Raw genomic sequence first — 19,551 nt, 5'->3', positions numbered from 1 at the left:
ATTAGCTGCAGTGTGTGAAGAGGTTTATTCTCTGGCCCTGAATCAACGGGAGGTTTGCCAATGGCTTTGCCCACATTCTGCAAAATTCTCTGAAAGGAAGAAATATTTCTTCCATAGCTGGTGAAAATAGACGCAGGAGAAATGAAATTTGAGGTTTCAATTGCCATTGATCTTGCCGATGCGGAGAACCAGCTCGCACTTGCTGAGCGGGGCAGTGTTTCCCTGCACCGTGATTTCCGCCAGCACCTTCTGTTTCCTGCCTGCTCTGGCAAAGCCCGGAGAGATTTGCTGGACCAAGAAGTCCTCTGAGCACCAGCATGAAGCAAGCACAGCTTCCAGCAAATTTATGCCTCATAGCTATTAGAAGCTTATCCAAAGACGTGGTTGCTGTTTCTGCTTCTCTGCATTGTCTGGTTTCTAACAAGGCGTGAGCTGGCGCTATGCTTCTCCCTCAGCTGGAGCATTAAAGGTCCCCGTCTCCTGTTCCACTGCTAATTTTCACTGAGTGTAGCAATATATATGACATTTCCCCCACTGCCAAATTAGATAGGGATTGGTTAATGGGATCAATGTTTGTGGAAGAAAGGGTGCCGACAGACGTTCATGTGAGTATATATACACAGTGTAAGTGCATGAGCCTTATTTCATCACGTGGAAATGGCCTACCAAAAAGACACTATCGTGAGGACAAAGCAGGCTGGTTTTTGGTTTGGTTTGGTTTGGTTTCAGTTTGGTTTTATTCATGGCTCTAACAATTCTGGTTCACGATAAATAAATAAATAAAAAATAGTAACAATTCTTGGTTGCTGAATGTGATTGTAATAAGTAAGATTTGGTTTTCTATGTGCATGCTTTCAGCATTTCCCATCCTGATGGGATATTTGATTTGTTAATAAATTATGTCCAGAGGTGAAGCTACATTTTCCTAAAGCAATCACCCATTAAAATTGTACAAGTGCAGGCAGGAAGAAAGTAAAGATTAAATAAGGTCTAAACCAAAAGCACTTTGAAGACCAAGTTTCTTACATTAGTTCCTCCTGGGAAATTTATAGTCACATTAATTACTGCCTTTTGCCTCCAAGTTCTTCTGCACTGTACTGCTACATACCTCCATACAAAGACACAGAGAGCATCTCCTTATTATCTGATACCAAACGAGGAAAGCAAAGCATGCTGCTACCCATAGTTCAAGAGAAAATTATATTTTGATCTTTCCTAAGCAAAGGAAAAATGGGGGTTATGATCTGGCCTTTTGAAGCAGCACCAGCTGACAGTGAAGCAAAACAGCACCAGACCAGCTCCGGAGCTTTGTCACGACAGCGAAGCCCCATGTTCTGCGTTGTTTAACCACAGATACACACACAAGCACAGGATGTTCTCACCCCAGCCTATAAATACTTATTGGCAACCAGAAATTGATAGTAGGGGACACCTGGATTCTGCAGATGGATTTATAGCCTGTCCAGCAGCTGGCAGTTAAGCAAGTGAGAGCAATTAACCACGTGAACACTTGGCTCAGGATTCTGCCTCCCTGGAAGTTTTAAAATCAAGAAGAATGGTCTTCCTAAAAGAATAGCAGTGGTAACTACAATTTTAATTGTAATAGATACCCTGTGTGTTGTGCAGTGTGGGAGATCAGAGGTGACTACAGTCCCTTGTGACCTTAGATGCAGTAGCTGATTGTAACTGCTCTTCGCTGAAGCTTTCATGTGCTTTGCTGGCCTGAGCTAGAGCTGCTGGGCCACCTCGTGCATGTCACGTACAATACCCACTTTGCTTCTGTTCTCCACACATCACCTCACTCACCTTACTTCCCTGCTTCAGAGCCAGGAGCAGTAGGAGCATCCCTTCTCTGCTCCTGTGCACAGCCAAAGGAGGTAGCAGAGAACGCCCTTCCCTCCAACCCACCTCGTACATACCCTTGCTTCCCAGAAGGAAAGGGGAGGAGAGGGTGTTCCCCGAGGAGCTGCCTCTGGATAGCAGTGTCCACAGGTTAAGCTGGAGCCAGGACTCCCATTTATCGCACTTACGTGGGCATATGGCTAAGAAGGTAAATTAGCCTCCATGAATAAAATATCTGTCAGGCGAAACAGAGTGGCGTACATTGCCTCTGAAATGCTCGCGTGTGCGTGTGCCAAGAAAGGCGATCTCCGGGCACTGAACATGCACAGAGCGGGGTTACAAAAGGCCGATTCTTCGCGCAAGCAGGGCAGGAGAGTGCCATGTCCCATAAAACAAATTGCTACTGTTCCAGCTCCTGAGAACAGGCGGCAGGAGAGGCGGCTATTGAGCGCACCGACTATCTTACCCTCTGCGAGGATAAATGGCTGTCATAGAAAAGGCTGCTTCAGTATTTCTGGAATGCAGCAGGATAGTACATCAGGCTAGTGGGAACAGGTAAATGGACCTGATTTACTTATGCCAGAAAGGCTCTGTATTGCTGGATTTTGTTTTCCTTCCAGTAGCTGATCAGGTTTTTATAAGGTCAAGTGGCATTTGACTCCAAGCATTCAATCCATTAGGAATGGACAGGAATGAATTAGTCTAATGTCAGCTCAGGAAAAGATGCATTCAATACAGACATATTTTATACAGAAAAAAAACATATATATATTTTAATACTGCCTCTGCTGCAGTTTCATATCAGTTATTTCTTAAATTCTTAGGAAATTCAGAGCTTGAATGACAGATGTTCTTTATTTTATTAAGCACAACTATTACACAGCATTACTTATTGCTTCTTAGTTCACTTCAGTGATTAGCATTTTCTGCACCTCTTGAAGCAATGAAATAGAAAAGAGAGCCGTAGGCAGCAGAGAAGCTCTTCCAACCTCCTTCATTCTTCTGCACAAGCATTCATTGCAAAAGCCAAACACAAAGTGTGTGTTTTCTCCATGTGCCTTTTGTAAAATGCAGAAAGGAAAAACAGAAGCTCCTGAATGAAATATACCAAAAATAGTTCATTAGATTCATCTCTCACCTGATGAACAGATGGTTCAGTTTCAAATCTAGAGCTCCAAACTGTGCAGGGTTCTTCCAAGAAACCACAAAGAGACGGAGGATTCTGCTGAGCCTCTCACTCTTTTTCTGTGAGGTCTGTTCTGCTGTAGCCCCTTTCTGCCATTCTGCAACTGCATCTGCACCAAACCCAGACCTAAGTGGATGCCCACCGCACTGTCCATCTTACCTGCTCCCAAGTAACACCAGTTCCTCTGCACAGATTAACACACACATCAAAAGGGGCCTCTACGATGCCTCTCCCTGAGCAGTAGGCTGATTCCTACCCTTGTGCATGAGTACCTTTGATGAATTTCCTTGGAGAAATGAAAGCTGAAAGGTAGTGCTTGGAGCAGCCTGAGAGATGAATTAGGAGTTGGGGATGGAAATTAGTGTAAAGGAACTCTCAGCAGACTACTAGAGAGTCACAAGATGCAGATGTCTCTTAGATGAGGAACAGTCCCACAAAGCAATTCCTGGGAGTCTCAGCACTGAAGCCACATGATATTAGATAACAGACTTATGAACTATTTTTCACAGATGGAGGGGAGAAATATAACCAAATTTGTCTTTTCAGCTCAAGTGGTTCTAACATTTTACTTCCTCTATACTCCTGGGGAACTGGTTTCACATATTAAGGATCCCAAACCGGCCAGTTGCATAACAAAGTCCTTATAAGCTCTGTTATACTGCTAGTGAGATGCAATTAGACAGAGAGCTACAGAAAGCCCTACCTAAATGCTGCCAAAAGAAAATTGAAATCACATTCTTTGCTAAGAGAACATGCATGTGTGATGGAAGGAGGTGTCGGTAGTGAGTAGGGAGTTAGGTGTTAAAGCATCTCCTTATTAAATTGTTTGTTCTATGTCTAAATCACAGGTGTTTTTTTCTTGAATGTCCCCAATTAATTGTAATCCAGTCCCAGCAAAATCACTCTAACAGAACTGACTAAAGGAAACGTGCCAATAAAGCATGAATAGACATCAAAAATTAAATCTCACAGCTGGATTCATTACTCTTGCCTTTGTATCAGGTAAGGAAGAAATCAGGTTCAAAATTAACTTTAGTCTCATACTTTGAACATTGAGAATGAAACAAAATGGTGTTTTTGAAGTTTTATAGAAGGAAATCACCTAATCATGTATTCAGAAGCAGTGATCCTGGCAATGTGAGAGAAAAAAAAAAAAGAAAAAACAAGAAAGGAAGAAAAAAATATAGAGTAACTTGTAAAGGAGAATATTTTATGTGAACAGTGTAATTTTCCCAACTTTTTAGTTTTCCTTATGGCATATATTAATTCACAGAGTTCAGTTCATAATTTGTGCAATGCACAGATGTGCTCACACATTTCTGAAGTCAGTTATTTAGCTTCAACAATTGACTTTTGGGCTTAATAATAGAGCAAAAAACATCTTAGATTGTCCATTTTACATCCTCAAAAATGTAGGATGAATTTCTTTGATACTTTCTCTGGTGTCCAAACCATTTTTAGTGATATTGTCAGTTGCCTTACAAACCTTATGCTAGAGAGGGTTTGGTTTTGTTCTTTCCTTGGTTTATAAGTCTTGCTGAATACCTTCGTATTTTCTTCTGAGCGGTCTCTTCTCCAGTGTTGCCAATATTTTTGTAACTTATAAAAATATCTAATGACCAGATCTATAAAGAGGAGGAATCACCTGATTGTCCACTTTAATCTACAGCCCATATAATACCTGAGGAGAAAAAGACTGAGAATCCAAGAATGAGACTTTCAGAAGGCCCTATCCTGATTCCCTTAAAACTATCTTGTCTGCCATTCTCAAGATGCCACAACATTACACTTAAATTTTAAAATCTTTAGCTTGAGGTTTTATTTGGGGTGCATTGTCATCTCATCCATGTTTCATATCAGGAACCTGACATCTTTAGTCTGTGCGTGCATCTATGTATCTGTGACAGGAAACTGCTGTGAGCACAGTTCAAAGCCATTCCTTCTTATCATTCACGACTACTGTGGTCAATAGCTGTCCATACTGCTGTAGAATGTCTTACACTGAAGTCAGTTCCTGAATTCTTCTATACTGAGAAGTCAATGAAGGACATTTAAGAGCCCAAGTCATGTCTATGTAGTTTCCTTTATCTTCCACTTTGATCTCTTTCCTCCTACTTTTACCTGTAGTTGATCCATTGGTTAAAGGTATTCTGTACTGCATGCCTAGGTTATATAGGATGCATGAAAGAAAAATAGATAAACAGGATGACATGTTAGAGGTAACCTTTTGAGGTTATTTTGGCCAAGATTTTCCTGAAAGTGGGGCTGACTTCAAAGTTAGATTAGGCTGCTTCTGACTGTGTTCAGCTGAGTTCTGAAGAAGGAGACTCCCTACCCTCTCTGGGCAACCCGTTCCAGTGTTTGACCACTAGACCATATATGAAGTTGTTTTTTTTTTCTTTTTTTCTTTTTTTTTTTTTCTTATATATAAGCAGAATTTCCCATGTTGCAAGTTGTGATAGCTACATCTGTTCCTTTGTCTGCCTCCTCTGTAACCACCCCTTTAGTAGCTTCTGCAGACAACAATTAGGTCCCCTTCTTTCCACAGGCTGGGCAAAGCAGCTCCTTCAGACACTGCTCTCCACCAGGTTCTCCAATCTCCTCAGCATTGTGGTGACCCTCTGATGGACTCACTCGTTTGTTGGTGTCTTTCTTGTAGTTGCTGTTTGTCCTACTGTACTTGGCACCCAACAGGCATGCAACAGGCCCAGAGTGGGAGACAAACTCACACCTCTTCTGAGCTTGGCAGGAGCTGCTCTCTCTTACAGGGGAAAGGAGTGTTTAACATATTGCCCTCTCTAAGGGGCATCATCTCCCATCCCTACTGTGAGTCTTATTCTTTGGATGAGAAAAATGGAGTCTTAATAATTTAGCCCTTATAAACAGTTCCTGGTGTTGAATGTTGGGGTCTAGCTGTTCAGTGGTGGAACTGAAAACATACCAAAAACATTTCTATGGCTATTAACCCAGCCATGACATTCTATTGTCTCATATCCCATTAAGACACAGAAGCAGCAAACTCAATAAAAATGCCTTACTGTGGTGCTTCAGAAGGTCCTGTCCCATGCCACCACCTCTAAACTTTCAATTCTTGAACATCTAATACCTATGAAGCTTGTGATATTTCTCCTCCCTGCTGTGAACTTTAGTTCTTGTCATTCACAGTTTTCATGCCACCCCACTGCTCTTCGAAAAAATAATAAAAAAAATCTACTGCTCTTGTCTTTTCTTTGTATTATCATTATTATTATTATTATTAATTTATTTATTTATTTTGTTGTGCTTTAATTACCTTAAATGAAACTAGGAGACAGTTCAGGCTGAGTGCCATTGATGCCATAGTAATAACTATGTACTTAACATATATTGCTGCATAAAGGTTTTATTTAACACAGTTTTTAACATTTCACTTGATGTTGTATCTTGTAAAATCAATTAAAGCTGTAATTATTCTTATGTAAAAAAATACTAATAATTAAATGGCATATGAAAACCAGACCAAACCAAACTAAACAAAACACTCCTCCTTGTCTAAATTCTGGCCTCCTTTCTGCCTGCAATAAGCATTCACCTAAAAAAAAGACGCTGTTGCACATTAAGAAAGAAGAAGATAAAAATGCTTAGATGCACTGAGGGGTGTTATATTAAAGACAACCCCCCAAATAAAAGCAGACAGAAACATTAAATGCATATTGCTTTCCAGATGCAGAAATCTGATGTATTGCATAGACATTGCTCCCTCTAATGGGAAGTTAGTGTTAAAGTTGCATGTAGAGTCTGCCTAATATGATCCATAAACATTTGTGGATATGGCTCACACCACTTTCTGGAGGATTTCTGGTTTTGTTTACTCACACTGGAAAAGAAGTTATCATAATTCACAGAGGGGATGAGAAGACGAATGCTGTAGCAGGGGAGAAGAGCTTGTGAAGAGCAGGATTCACTGGGCAATGGTTAAGAGAAGAGAAATGTTATATGTCATATGAACATGAGAGACAAACACAAACAGCACCCACAGGTAGAGGGAGCCTAGTGAAGAGGCCACAGAAGATGCAAAAGTCTACAGAAGTGGTTGCACAGGAGTAAAGCTAAATTTCAGAGAGCACCAAGCGATAAAAGGTGAAAGAAAGGAGTGGAACAGACCCAGAGTTTTGGAGTTTCAATCCGTGGTATCATGATAATGCACCTACTTCTGTTTATTTTCTGTTTCAAGTTGCAAATCGGTTGGGATTCTGATGTATTCATGTGAAGTCCTTGGTTATTCTTGGACTTCAGGAAAGAACATTAACTGAGGGGATTTGGTTTTGCTTTTTCCCCTAATTCTGTTTTTGCCGGGAAAGATCTTAAAGCACCATTGGATCTCACCTCTGATTCATCCTTTCCAACCTGACCTCAGAGGAGCCAGGGACCAAGACCCAGCTTGGGAACTGCAACTCTGGCCTGAAACTAACAACAATTACCACAATTACCATCCACTTCCCGCAAAGCTGGAAAAACAGAACCTCAGCTTTCTTCCATGTTGCCTTGGCTATCTTCCCTTCAATGCAGCACATCTTGTCCAGGTTTGTTGCGGGAACTTACAGGACAAAGCTCGCAGTTGGGAACATATTGGCTGCCACATTGATATTCCATCACTTAAGAAAAGGGTTAAGAAACGAACCTAGCATTGTAATTCACAAAGAAAGTGTGTTCCAAAGTCCTCTGAAGTCAGTGAAATTAAGCCCACCAACGTCACCAAGTGCTGGCTTAAGTCCTTAGTAAATACAGTATTTATAAAGGAATCATTGTACGTAGTGGGTGAAAAAAAAAGATGTCTCAATAATAAGAAACCACAACTGAGGAAGGAGTAGAGGCAAAGAATGAGGCAACTCCTCCTAGAAGAAGGTAAGTAAGTTGTCATACTCTGATATGCCTTTTACTCCTTGAAGCACTATTGCCTCCACAAGTTTCTTTATCCTTGGTGGATATTCATTGCTTCTATTCCTGACAGCAGTTGTACTATACACACTGTTAAATTAACACCATAATTTGCATAATGTGCCCAAGAAGAGTTTCTCTAGTCCTTCCGCAGGTACAGACACATCTAAGCACACTGGCACCACAGTGTGTACCCTCCTCTTGTGCAGAGAAACAGCCTGTGGAGAGATGAGACAGCAGCACCGTGAGTGCTGGAGGTAGCATCCCCTGGATCTGACTGCTCTTGGGATTGGTTTAATAAGGTTTAATTTTAATTTTAATTTTTAATTGGTTTCTTTGTACTCTGGGGAAGTATCTAGTACACAGTGTCTTCCCATTAAGGTCTGAAGGGTGCAGCCACCACCACCTTATGTGAAACTTAGTCCAGTGGGTTGGAACAAATGTTCATAATTTTGCCTAACCGAGGACAGCATTATTAAAATGCTTAAATGTATTAAAATGTATTTTATGCTTAAATTAGACCACATAAAATGGGTTTGCATGACAGCTTGTCAAGCAAGCTCACTTCTTGTTAATGGCCTGGTCTCCTCTCTCTCCTTCCAGGGAGATCCACCATATAGGCTTTCAGATGTCAGTGGACATGCTTCAGATGCCATAAATTTAGGGAACCAAGTTCATAGTTGGTGAGAATGTTCATCGGTCATAGAAGAAACACTTCTCCTTTGCCTGCTTCTCTGCATGCACATGCTTAATATAAGAGAGACACGAGGAAGAGTTTATTTGTTCACTAAATAATATAGTTCTTTATGCAGTCAGTCAACAGGAACAGCCCTGCATTTGTAGGTGTGTAAACATACAGGCTTTTACCTGAGATTGAAGAGCAGCTCCCAGGTGGTCTCTGTGCAGCTTCTCTCAGTTCTCTCTCATGCCACCAGAGAAAATCGGTGCTTGGATGAGAGGGTGCCCACTGCCATGGCTCTCTCCAAGTATTGCAGCAGAGCGGCCCTGTAGGACAGTAGGAGCTGTGGCAGTGCTGCCCATGGAGCATTCGTTTTTTGGGAGACTGCACTTGCCTGATTTGTTAATAGGTATTTACTCGTTACATCACCTTATTTTCTTAAGGAAACATCAGCAGCCAGCATAGTACTGAGAGCTTCCAGCAGGGAGCAGCATTTATTCATCTGTGAAGGAGAAGAGGCTGCAGCCTGAAAGGATCAGGCTGGGATAGACGCTCAGGAATCCCTCGCTTTAGAAAAAATGTCTGCAGATGGATGGACAGCCAGTGCTGTGAGGGGTGTAGGAGGGAGGAAAGGTTAAAGACACGGCACTCACCTCTCTTGTCCTCTTCATTGGCGTGATGCCTCTTAGAGAACAGATTGGTATTTGGGGTGAGGGATCGCTTGCTCAGAGGCAGTGCTGGCAGAGCAGCTGGATCAAAGCATTCACATGTACGGAAATATTTTCGTCAAGAAGTTCACAGTGTTCTCTTTGGTTCAGAATGACTACTTCAAGGACTGCAGAAACAGAATAAACTCTCACTAATAATATGCGCATAATATTACCAGCACCCTAACACTATAGCATACTTTTCTCTTGGAAAACTAGCAATGTTCTTCACCCATCTAGGCACTGTCTGCTTTGAAAGTTTTTTTATATCAAAAATACCTTTCTAAGGAACTCTTTCTTTCAATGAAATCTTAATTTAATTTTAAAGCCAAAGTCTCAGACAGTTCAATATCTCACAATATTACATCTTTGAATATGATATGAAGTAAATCTTTGAGCCTTCCACAGGGGCAGAGATAATCACACTGTGAACAGGTGCAAATGAAAGTATTTTAGTAGTTGGAAACTATAGCAGAAAATCCTCTTCACTATGTAAACAAATTTCTATTAAAACCAGTATTATAACATTTGCTGCCAAATGTGTGTTCATAGAATTACTTTCTGCTCATTTCTTCCCACAGCTACACATAAGACATTTTTACCTAGCCTACTTTTTAAGGCAGGCCTGTCTGAAACCTTCCCAGCAGACAGTGACAGCCACTCCTTTTCCATATTACCAAAACCACGCACCCCACTGACACCATTTGTGGTACTGATGCAACACTTCCTACCTATACTCACACCAGTCCACCCGTCTCAGCTCTACGTGGCAGCATCTTGCTGCTTGCCCTCCTGAGAACTGGCTGCATCCCAGCCGTGGGATCTCAGAGCGGGTGAGCCAGTTCAAGCTGAGATAGATAACTGCTATAATCTATGTAGACGTACCCAAACAGCCTGTTTTCCATCGGGGTAGATCACAAGAGCAGTGAAGCTAAAACACCATGTGCTTGCGTGAGGGCTGTACAAGATCCTGTGGCTCTCTGTGTGTCTGATAGGTAAAGCCTGACACCTCAGGCTTTCAATCCCCAAGTTAAGTAGAGGAAAGCAAATCTGATCCTACCTCTTACTGGAATGTTATATAATTTTCTAGTGCCCTGGAGTTCCCTTCAATCAGAAATGTGCATAGCCACAAATTAGATTAAACTGACTTTTACAGACAGATTTACTTTCATCATACTTATTCTCTTCATGTTTCTAAAAGTTTCTTTTAATAAGATTGTTATGATCATTCCATTTTCTTAAATATGCATTCCCACATCTTCATTTGCCTAAATTTATTTTTTAAGTATAAACTTTCTTTGTGTAAACTTAACTTTGCATGTTCTGGACTCATAATGCTTGGTTCTGAGATAATAACAACATTCCTGTAATATTTTTTAATCCTCAAGTTACTATATTCTTCTAGCAGTAACTCCAGATTAATGTATCTTTGTTTCTCAGTATCTCTTAAGCGTTTTTAAATAATTAAAACTGTGCGCATGTTCTCTGTATAAGAAGCCCAAATCCAGTACCAACATTGTCTTCCCACTGATTCGAAAACTGGCAGTCTTAGCACCAAATTTCTTTTACATTTTTGCTCTGAGGAGCAGAACTATCAGCACAGAAGAGCCTCACAAAGCATCACCAACACAACTCCAATGGCAGCAATGCTGCAATACTGATTTTATGCAGTGGACAATGTACATTTGTAAACCTCTCTCTTAATTTGCAATTTGGAGACCAAGTACACATAGCTGAATTAATTAAGAGGCTTGTGAACAAGAAAGCTAGTATATGACTTGAAAGTAGGTAGGTGCAAGGGGCACATACACAAAATGTGGAGGAATAGTCTTGCTGGGTAGATGTATAGCCTAGCCCAGAGCCACATCTCCATCAGCCACCAAAAGCAAATACCTAGGCGAAGAGCACAGGAGCAGCACAAGGACCTGGCATTACATCCCTCAGCACTCTCATAGTGTCCAGCACCTTATGGCTTGGGAACTTGCTGGGGAAGAGACATTGTCTTCATATTAGTAACCTTCAGCAAATTTTGTCTTCAACAATCAATCCAACTTCTCCTGAACTTGTGGGAGCTGTGTTCCTACAGTCTCCTGTGTCGAGGAGTCCCACAGCTCTCTCACACCCTGAGCAATAAGCTGCCTCCCTTTGTCTGTCCTGAACCCATTACATGCTAGCTTCATTTGATATCCTGTTATTCCACCAGGAAAGGTGGCAAAATGCACACACCTACTCCATTCCACTGACCTAATAGCTCACCTTTCTTGGTGGTTTCCTTGCTGTGCTGGACACTTGGCTGTTCCTTCATTGCAGTCACTCCCTGCAGTGACCTCTGCCACCAGGCACTAACAGTAGGACAGCCAAGAACACCAACTTAGAGCTACCAAAGCCACTAGGGCTATGAGCACGACCAGCCCCTAAGGATCTGCCCCTCTGCTCAGAGCGGCGTCACGCCAGCAGCTCTCGAGGAACCTTTCCAGCCCTGCTGCTCAAGCTGCACAAAACCCCAAGGTTCTTTGTCTGCAGCACATGCTGCAGTGTGGTGTGCTAATAGCTGAACTCGAGTTAAATGAACCACAGCCTAGCCACAGCGGCACGGAGCTCAGCAGAGGGTAATTTACCCTGCCTCTTAGCAGGGATCCTAAAGAGTCATGACAGGTCCAAGTAATCTGTCAGAGAGCAGCCTGACAAGCCAGCAGGCTCTCTCTGGATGCTAATGCCTTACAAACAATAGACTCATTATATGCAAATTAACAGAAGAGGTGCTGATTGGCCACTGCATCTACAGGGCCAACTGCTCCACGTACGAGTTAGTCGGGTCTTTGCTTGAGCTGCCCTGAAATCTGCAAGTTTAGAGAACGAAGTTCCGGCGGCCTGCACCTTTGTTGGGAAAGGACCGGGTTTAAAGCTGGAAACAGTGCTCAGCGAGTGAAGTCCGTGGGGGAAACAACACTAACAAATTGATTCAGACACTCGATTTCTGAAGCAGCCCTGGTTTTAATTAATTTTAATTCCCAACTCCATTACACATTTACTCGCTGAATGTCAGAAAATCCATCTGAATCCACGGAGTGAGTTCTGTATTTGTGGAACAGATATACTGGTTTCTTTTTTATACATTACACAGAGCCCTTTCTTACATCGGAGTCCAAGCTGAGCCGTATGAGCAGGGCTGCAGCAGGACACTGCATGAGAAACTGGAGCGGGTTCCCACCTTGGTTCAAAGCTGAACACAGAGCTGCAGTCAACTGCTTACTGTTTTCTCCAGTGATATTCGATTGTGGGAAGGTTGTGAGTCTTCTGATGCCAGTGTGCAAAGCTGATCTTAATTAAAATATTCCATTGAAAATGTTTCATAAGATAGGAATACAAGGCTGACGCCAGTCTGTCACAATTCACTAGACCACTTGAAATCTGGAAGCAGCCTGGCAGGTCAGGAGCTGCTGTTGCTGTACTGCAGCCAAGTGGAGTCCCGGACACAAGTTTTGGCTTCTTGAGGGGTGTTTTTGTCTTTTTTTTTTTTTTTTTTAAAGCACACAATTTCCAATGTGTTTATAGTGTTTTTAGGTAGATAAGAAGCCTGTGGGGTCTCTATGACCCTGATCTATTCACGGTAACAACATGTAGGCTAAGTAAATATTGACTTCCACAGACGTGGCAGGAGACAGAGCAATTTTAAAATCAGATGTATAGGGGGTGCATCTAGTTACCCAAATACACACATCTATTTCTGAAAATCTCAACCAGAGCACCATTTTGTAATATGTCCTTAATTTAAACAACAACAACAAAAATCCCATCCCTCTTCCCTGGGAAAAAAATCTACATAACTGGGAGGCTCAAGGCATCTACAGCAGATGTACGCATTGGTGAATATGGGGTTCACCTGCATTACTGTTGTGTTCCCATTTTTGATTTTTTTTGCCTAAGAAAGTACTTAGCACACAGGACCTCCAGCACCAGTGCTGTTACATCAATGATGACCATACCATACAGCGCACAGAACACTTTGCAGGCTTTTCCTAATTAAAGCTAATACTAAACAGCTATTTCAGCTGTACACATAGGATAGGGGAATGTGACTCAGCCGACATAAAAAATATTTTGCACTTACATTGTGCTCTCTTTCCAAGGATTTCAGTATGCTTTCCAAAGGAACTAATTTAGCCTCACAATATCCCTGTGTGTTTATTGAAGGAACAATTTCCCCCCACTTACTGATGGAAACATTGGCAAAGAGGCTGTAGACCTAATTTTCAGATGTTTTAAGTACAGAAATATGCATGCAAAATGTAGGCATATAGCTGAAAACAATTCTTAATTTCACTAACTAAACATGCAGATGACCAGCCAAACACATGAACGGTCACTTTAATCCACATCCAGCTGGTTTTGGCCAAGATAGGCATTTAAAAAGCATGTATATTTGTAACCCTTAATAACCTGAACTTCAAGCTTTAAGCTTGTGAAGGAAACACGTAGGTTTATTTGGTGATGTCTTGCAGGTATCTTTGCATATCCTGCCTGCTTTCCTACCAAAATATATGTCCTTTTAGACAAAAGCCATGAGTGTTCTTGAATCTTCTGAAGCAAGAGATCGATCACTAGAGATCTTCAGTGATGCTGTTGGTGATGAGAGCAGTGAGGATCTTTGTAGAGCACAAGAATACAACACACTGAGAAGTCACACACTCTGGTGGACCTACCCCAAAAATTATAGGAAAGGAAGAGCTGGAAAGACAGATAGCCTTTTTCTATGCAAAGTTTTGTAAAAGAAATTGTTTTCACATAATGCAAAGGGTTCTCCTTTCCTTCTCTCTCTCCCCTCCCCTGCCCCCCTCCCCCCCCATTTTTATTATATTCTGAGTAATTTCCCATCTAAAATTCTTTTTCTTCCCTCCACAGGCCACCATCCCCAGAAGTATCATATTCAGCCTTCCTCTGACTGGATTTTTGAATGATTATTTTGGAGTCTGGCTTTATCTCCCCTGAGTCTCATATCTAGGGATCAGCAAACTGGCTCATATAACTTAGAAACTGACCTGAACCATAATTCAGAACTAAGGAAATGTTTTGAGGTTAAAAAAATCAGTGTATATTTCACATTCATACACCTCTCTACATCCACCTCCTGGAATCAGCTAAATGCCAAATGATGCCAGGTTACCTGGTGCCTGAGGAATTTGGATACTGTTTTGAAAGCCCTGGGGGTTTACAAAACATCTCATTTCTTCAGTCCATTTTTCTACACTAAATTAACAATTGTTAGTGATTGTTGTGGAGAGTTTTTTTGTCTGTTTTGTTTTGTTTTCCCCTTTTGTCATTTTCTTTAATTCAGTTGTGCAATAACATCTAATTTGTTTCATATTTGGAACTATAGGAATCAGGGGCCAGTTTCAAGAGGACAATCAGAAAGAAATAAAAAATCCAAAGAAATTAATGGAAAGGAGAACACAACATTTGTTCTCAACTTCCAAACCCACTTTCCCCTCCCTCCCTCCCCCCCCCCGAATATTTATATATATATATATTTTTTTTTTTCTTGCAGTTTTCACTGTGTCATTTATCCCAGATGAGAAATTTGGCATGATTATTTTGTTCTGTCCCTCCTTTTGCAAATGTGTAAAGATATGTAATCCCCTACATCTTTTATACAGATAGCACATACACATAAATCTAACCTAAAGGCTTTCTATATATCATTTCTATCTTCAACTTCACATTAGGTGGACCTAAACTTACACAGCTCCACACCTCTGAGGGGACATAGATGCCTCCCAGAATCATTGGCTGGGTTTTGCCAAACTGTCATCTGTTTTGCCTGATTTATGTGGCATCTAATCTCCACTGCTCACTTTAGAGTAAGACTGTGTAAACATGCAGGCTCCTTCTCTAAAGGGGAAGAGAGATATTGGAGAATCAGCAGAGTAGTTTTGTTAGTTCAGCAGCTACAAGGTGGCCTTTTATTTTTTATTAATTATGTTCCAGTTAGCAATGACACCACTAAAATGCTCTCGTTACACTCTGTAAGTCCTTTTCATGATACAGAGTGTTGTTCCTTGAACAAAGGACAATTGCAGACACAGTTTCATCAAGACAGAAAGAAGTACTTGATATCATAAGTTCCTGGCGTAGAACTTATTTCTGCTTTCACTGGAAGAAACAGGAATTTTGCAATTGATTTCAAGGGAAGTAGTCTCAGGTCCTCAGCTACTACAGCAGTTTTAATATCTGCTAATGTGATTTATTTATTTATTTATTTTTGAACAGAAGTTCATCTGTTTGTATCTGTGTACACCAAGTTAACAAGGCTTATTTGGAGTGCAGAGCTGGGCTGACATACTGCTGAAATAACAGATGTTCCAGTGGTTGACTAGGCATCCAAAGTGATAAAATCAAAACTTGCACGTCAACTAGTATTTGCTTCAAACATGATAAAACATTGCCCTGTTGTCTGTCTTTCTCTGCTCATGGCTTTACAATCATATTAAAATCTGAGAGAAAAAAAAACAATAATGCGCAGTGTCTACAAACTGTTCTTTAAAATATCCTTTTTGCTTTAACTATTTATTTACCAACACAGCTGCTGCTGTAACCTTTGGCTCTGTTAAAGTGTTTTGCTTTCTATCCCATCAGCCCTTAGAGTAACTGCTAAGAGAAGGCACTTAGCAACACTTTAGAATTTACAGACATTGGTCAAAACTGTTGGACATGACCTTGCCAGAAGACATATGACTAATAACAAGAGAATGCTCACCTAAATGGAGGTACTGCCATTAGCAACCTTTTTTTTTTTTTCTTTTTTTTTTTCTTCAATGATTGCAGGCCCAGGATCAAGACCTATTGAATATTAATTTGATTTGACAATTTTATTAGCATTTCAGCTCCACCATTTTTAAGTGAAGCATCTTTCTTATATGTTAAAATGTACTGTTGGCTTTTGGCTTTGGCATTTGAGGAAAAATAGAGAAGTTCACAGATTTAATAGAACAACAGTAAGACTCAAGTGTTTTCCAGGGAACTCAGACACGTGTCCTCCTACATTTCAGCAGTGTTAATTCAATTAGTCTGAAACTAATTCAAATAAAGCATTATGGTCCACAATGGTGGAAGTTCTAGGGTCTTCGTTTGAAAGCATTTTTATCCCCATGAAAACTGAATGCCAAAAGCTAACTTAAATTTTCCTGCAACAGTATAAAGAGGCAGATCCAATTCCCACTGCAGCTCACAGAGTCATTTCAATTACTCCTCCAGTATGAACAATTTATTATGACAGTGTCTCACTCTTCATTGACCCCTGTTCAATTTATCTTCAGCAATAATACCCCCACTCCCAATCTCTGTGTTAAACTACTTACTACTGAACCAATTTCCCTCTCTTCACCTATTCTTATCAATTTCATGATTTGTTCTCCTTCCAACCACTTCAAATTGGCCTTCATCAGATCTCGGTGATTGATTTCATCTCAGTTTGCCAAGATGTAATTCTAAAGTTGATTGGATTTTCAGTCCTCCCAGTTTTCCTTCACCCACAATTTGAAGCCTGCTATTGTCAGCAAGGAAAACGTTGGGAACTTTAAGTTGCTGGCAAATGAAGTAGAAAAATGTGTGCAGACTTTGATTATTGGAACATTGGGAGCTTATTTTCTTGCATCTTTTCTTTATGGATGTCAGGAATAATGTAAGAAGAAACTCAGAGCCACTTTGTCATTCACAGCTTTGGCAGCTGATTCCTTTAGAAAAGCAGCTGCTACTGCCAAGGTTTTTTATTGCCAGTGAGTACCACCAAAAATTACTGGAGGTGCAGGATGCAGGGGAAGAATAAGTACTCTATTACTTGACTGACAAATGTTATTGTTTTATTTGCAATTAACTAAGAACTCCTAAAGAATATACCTTGGCATAATGATATAGCAATCACTTAAACACCCTGCTGAATTAGGTGTCAGAAATGGCACTCAGAACTAACTCAGCTATAAATTGGAGGGAGCTTTAATGGCTAGAAGCCTATTCCGACCAGTATTAACACAGAATTTTACATCCTCAGAGTCCTGGGCAAACAAACTCATAGGCTTACAGTGATCCATAAATCTGTTTCAATATACTTTCATGGATATCACTATCAGTGTGCACAAGTCCTGTGTCCACTGTAGGTTCACACTCACAATTAAGGTGCTGCAGCTGAAGACATTTACAGAGGTGATGGTGACAGGTCTAACAGCGCTGCCGGTCTCCATGCACTGGTGTAAGAATGCAGCTGTCAGGAATCAGACAAAAGATCTGGTGGCCAAACTCTGTCAACAGCTGGTGACAGGGTCCAAGAGAAGAGTCCAAAGGCAGGTCAAGCATATACTGATGATTCCCCAGTCTCCCCTTTCAGCCTACAGCAGTCTGCAGCTCAGCAACCTCCTTTCCAGAAGTGGGATCTATGTATTCAATACCCCTTGAGGAATTTCTCTCCCACAAATTTGGCTGCTCATGTTTGAAGCCATGTAAACCTTTTGGCATCCACAATTGACCATAAAACTGTGTGTTCCACAGCCTCACTAGCAGTGGCTTAAAAAATGTCATCTTCTGTTTAATCTAAACTTATTACCCAGTTATTTAATTTGATGATCTCTGCTTCCAATATAGAGAAACAGTAAACAAGCATTTCTTACTTGCATCCCTCATACCACATATTGTTTTATCTATCTGTTAGGTGTCTATCTGCCCTATCTCCTCTCATTTATCTCTTTTTCAAGATGAAGAGTCCTAGATCATCTCTTCCTGGTGCTGAAGTTCTTCCACATTCTTGATCATCTCTGATTTCCTCCTCTGAATCTTTATTCATACTACTACATCAGTTTGAGTCAAGGCATCTGAACTGTATAAAGTTCTCCGTAGATGTACCGTGGTCTTACATGATGGAAAAACAATGTTTTCTCTTGCTCTTTGTTTCCTGATATTTCATTTGGTTTTGACAGCACCCAGACGATGGGTTTCTTGCTTTTACTTGGAACCCTTCTATGCTTACCTATATCTACACTGCAAGATGGTGCATTTTAAATCATTGTATTTATTTTGAAAGTCTGGCATTAAAATAACAGTGAGAATAAGTTTTCGGTTCCTACTGACAGCTTGAGTTTGCCCTCTGACTTTCCTGTTGTCTCCAAGTCAAATCTCTGACCTAAATTGACTTTTATTCATTCTCACTTTAACCTAAGGTAGCCAAAATTTTGCCACTCCAAATAAAGAATGGTGCTTCTCACTATATTTCTTCCACTGAATTCAAACATTTTTGTTTCCTCACTTCAAAAACTCACAATAGCAGTACTGATCAAGGTCTTTTTTAAACTAAAACATTTAAAAACAACAGTTGAAATGATGCCATGCAGTCATAAAGATGTTAAAATAAACAGTTGACACACCTAATTAGTCTCATTACTCTATGCTTCACAATGTAAATTGTGTTCTAAATCCTCAAGATTTTAGCTAGAAAGAACATTTTTGTCAGCAGAGTTTGGCTAGTAGCAATTCTACAGAATAATTAATATGTTAATTATTCAGTCCTTCAACAGATTATTTCATATTTTTAAAGAACAGATTAAATTATATCAGAGAAAGCATTTTCATGTATTCTTGCATGCTTACTGTCTGTGAGGGCTTTTGTTTTTGCTAAACCATACCCATCTCTTGGATCCAGAACAAACACAAATGCTATAGATCAAAGAGCCCAAATACTCAGCCCCTCTGAGTAAGATGTGCCACTGAGCAAATGAAAACAACATCTGACAACAGCTGTAGATTTTGAATGTTGCTCAGGTGAACCCCAGTGGAGTTCAAACTTGAATATCAAACCTGAATAGACAACACAACCTAATTGCTGCTCTGTGTTTTTCACCAGCCTGAGTACAAGAAGGGATGGAGGGAACAAAGAGTTGATGCACAGCAGTGAACCTTTGAAGCTGATGATAAATTTTACCATCTGGTTCTCTGGGTGACAAAAGAATGCAGTCTTTCTGCTTCTGCCCCACTCACAGACAAATACAGGCTTTGACTTAATGACTGATGATGGGCAGAAAGGTGAGGAGATGTGTAACCATCAGCTTTTCTTGGTTCCTTCTGAAAGGAGGCTTTCTGTATTCAGGCTACAACATTTCCAAGTTTGGTTTCATAGAATCATAGAATGGTTTGGGTTGGAAGGGACCTTAAAGATCACCTAGTTCCAACCCCCTGCCATG

At 40.7% G+C, this 19,551-nt stretch overlaps 1 long non-coding RNA gene across 1 annotated transcript; it reads right to left on the bottom strand.

Annotated features, from left to right (window-relative positions):
• Window positions 1-2,495: 2,495 nt before the first annotated feature.
• On the bottom strand, window positions 2,496-10,115 carry LOC308190660. Its single transcript, XR_013947448.1, has 3 exons — window positions 9,278-10,115; window positions 8,813-8,950; window positions 2,496-2,900 (listed from the first exon to the last, which is right to left on the bottom strand). It is a non-coding gene; the product is annotated as an uncharacterized lncRNA (long non-coding RNA).
• Window positions 10,116-19,551: the final 9,436 nt, after the last annotated feature.

Source organism: Anser brachyrhynchus (genome assembly GCF_964034855.1).
Source record: "Anser brachyrhynchus genome assembly, chromosome: 2".
NCBI classification, from domain to species: domain Eukaryota; kingdom Metazoa; phylum Chordata; class Aves; order Anseriformes; family Anatidae; genus Anser; species Anser brachyrhynchus.
This window is presented reverse-complemented; position numbering and strand designations above follow the sequence as displayed.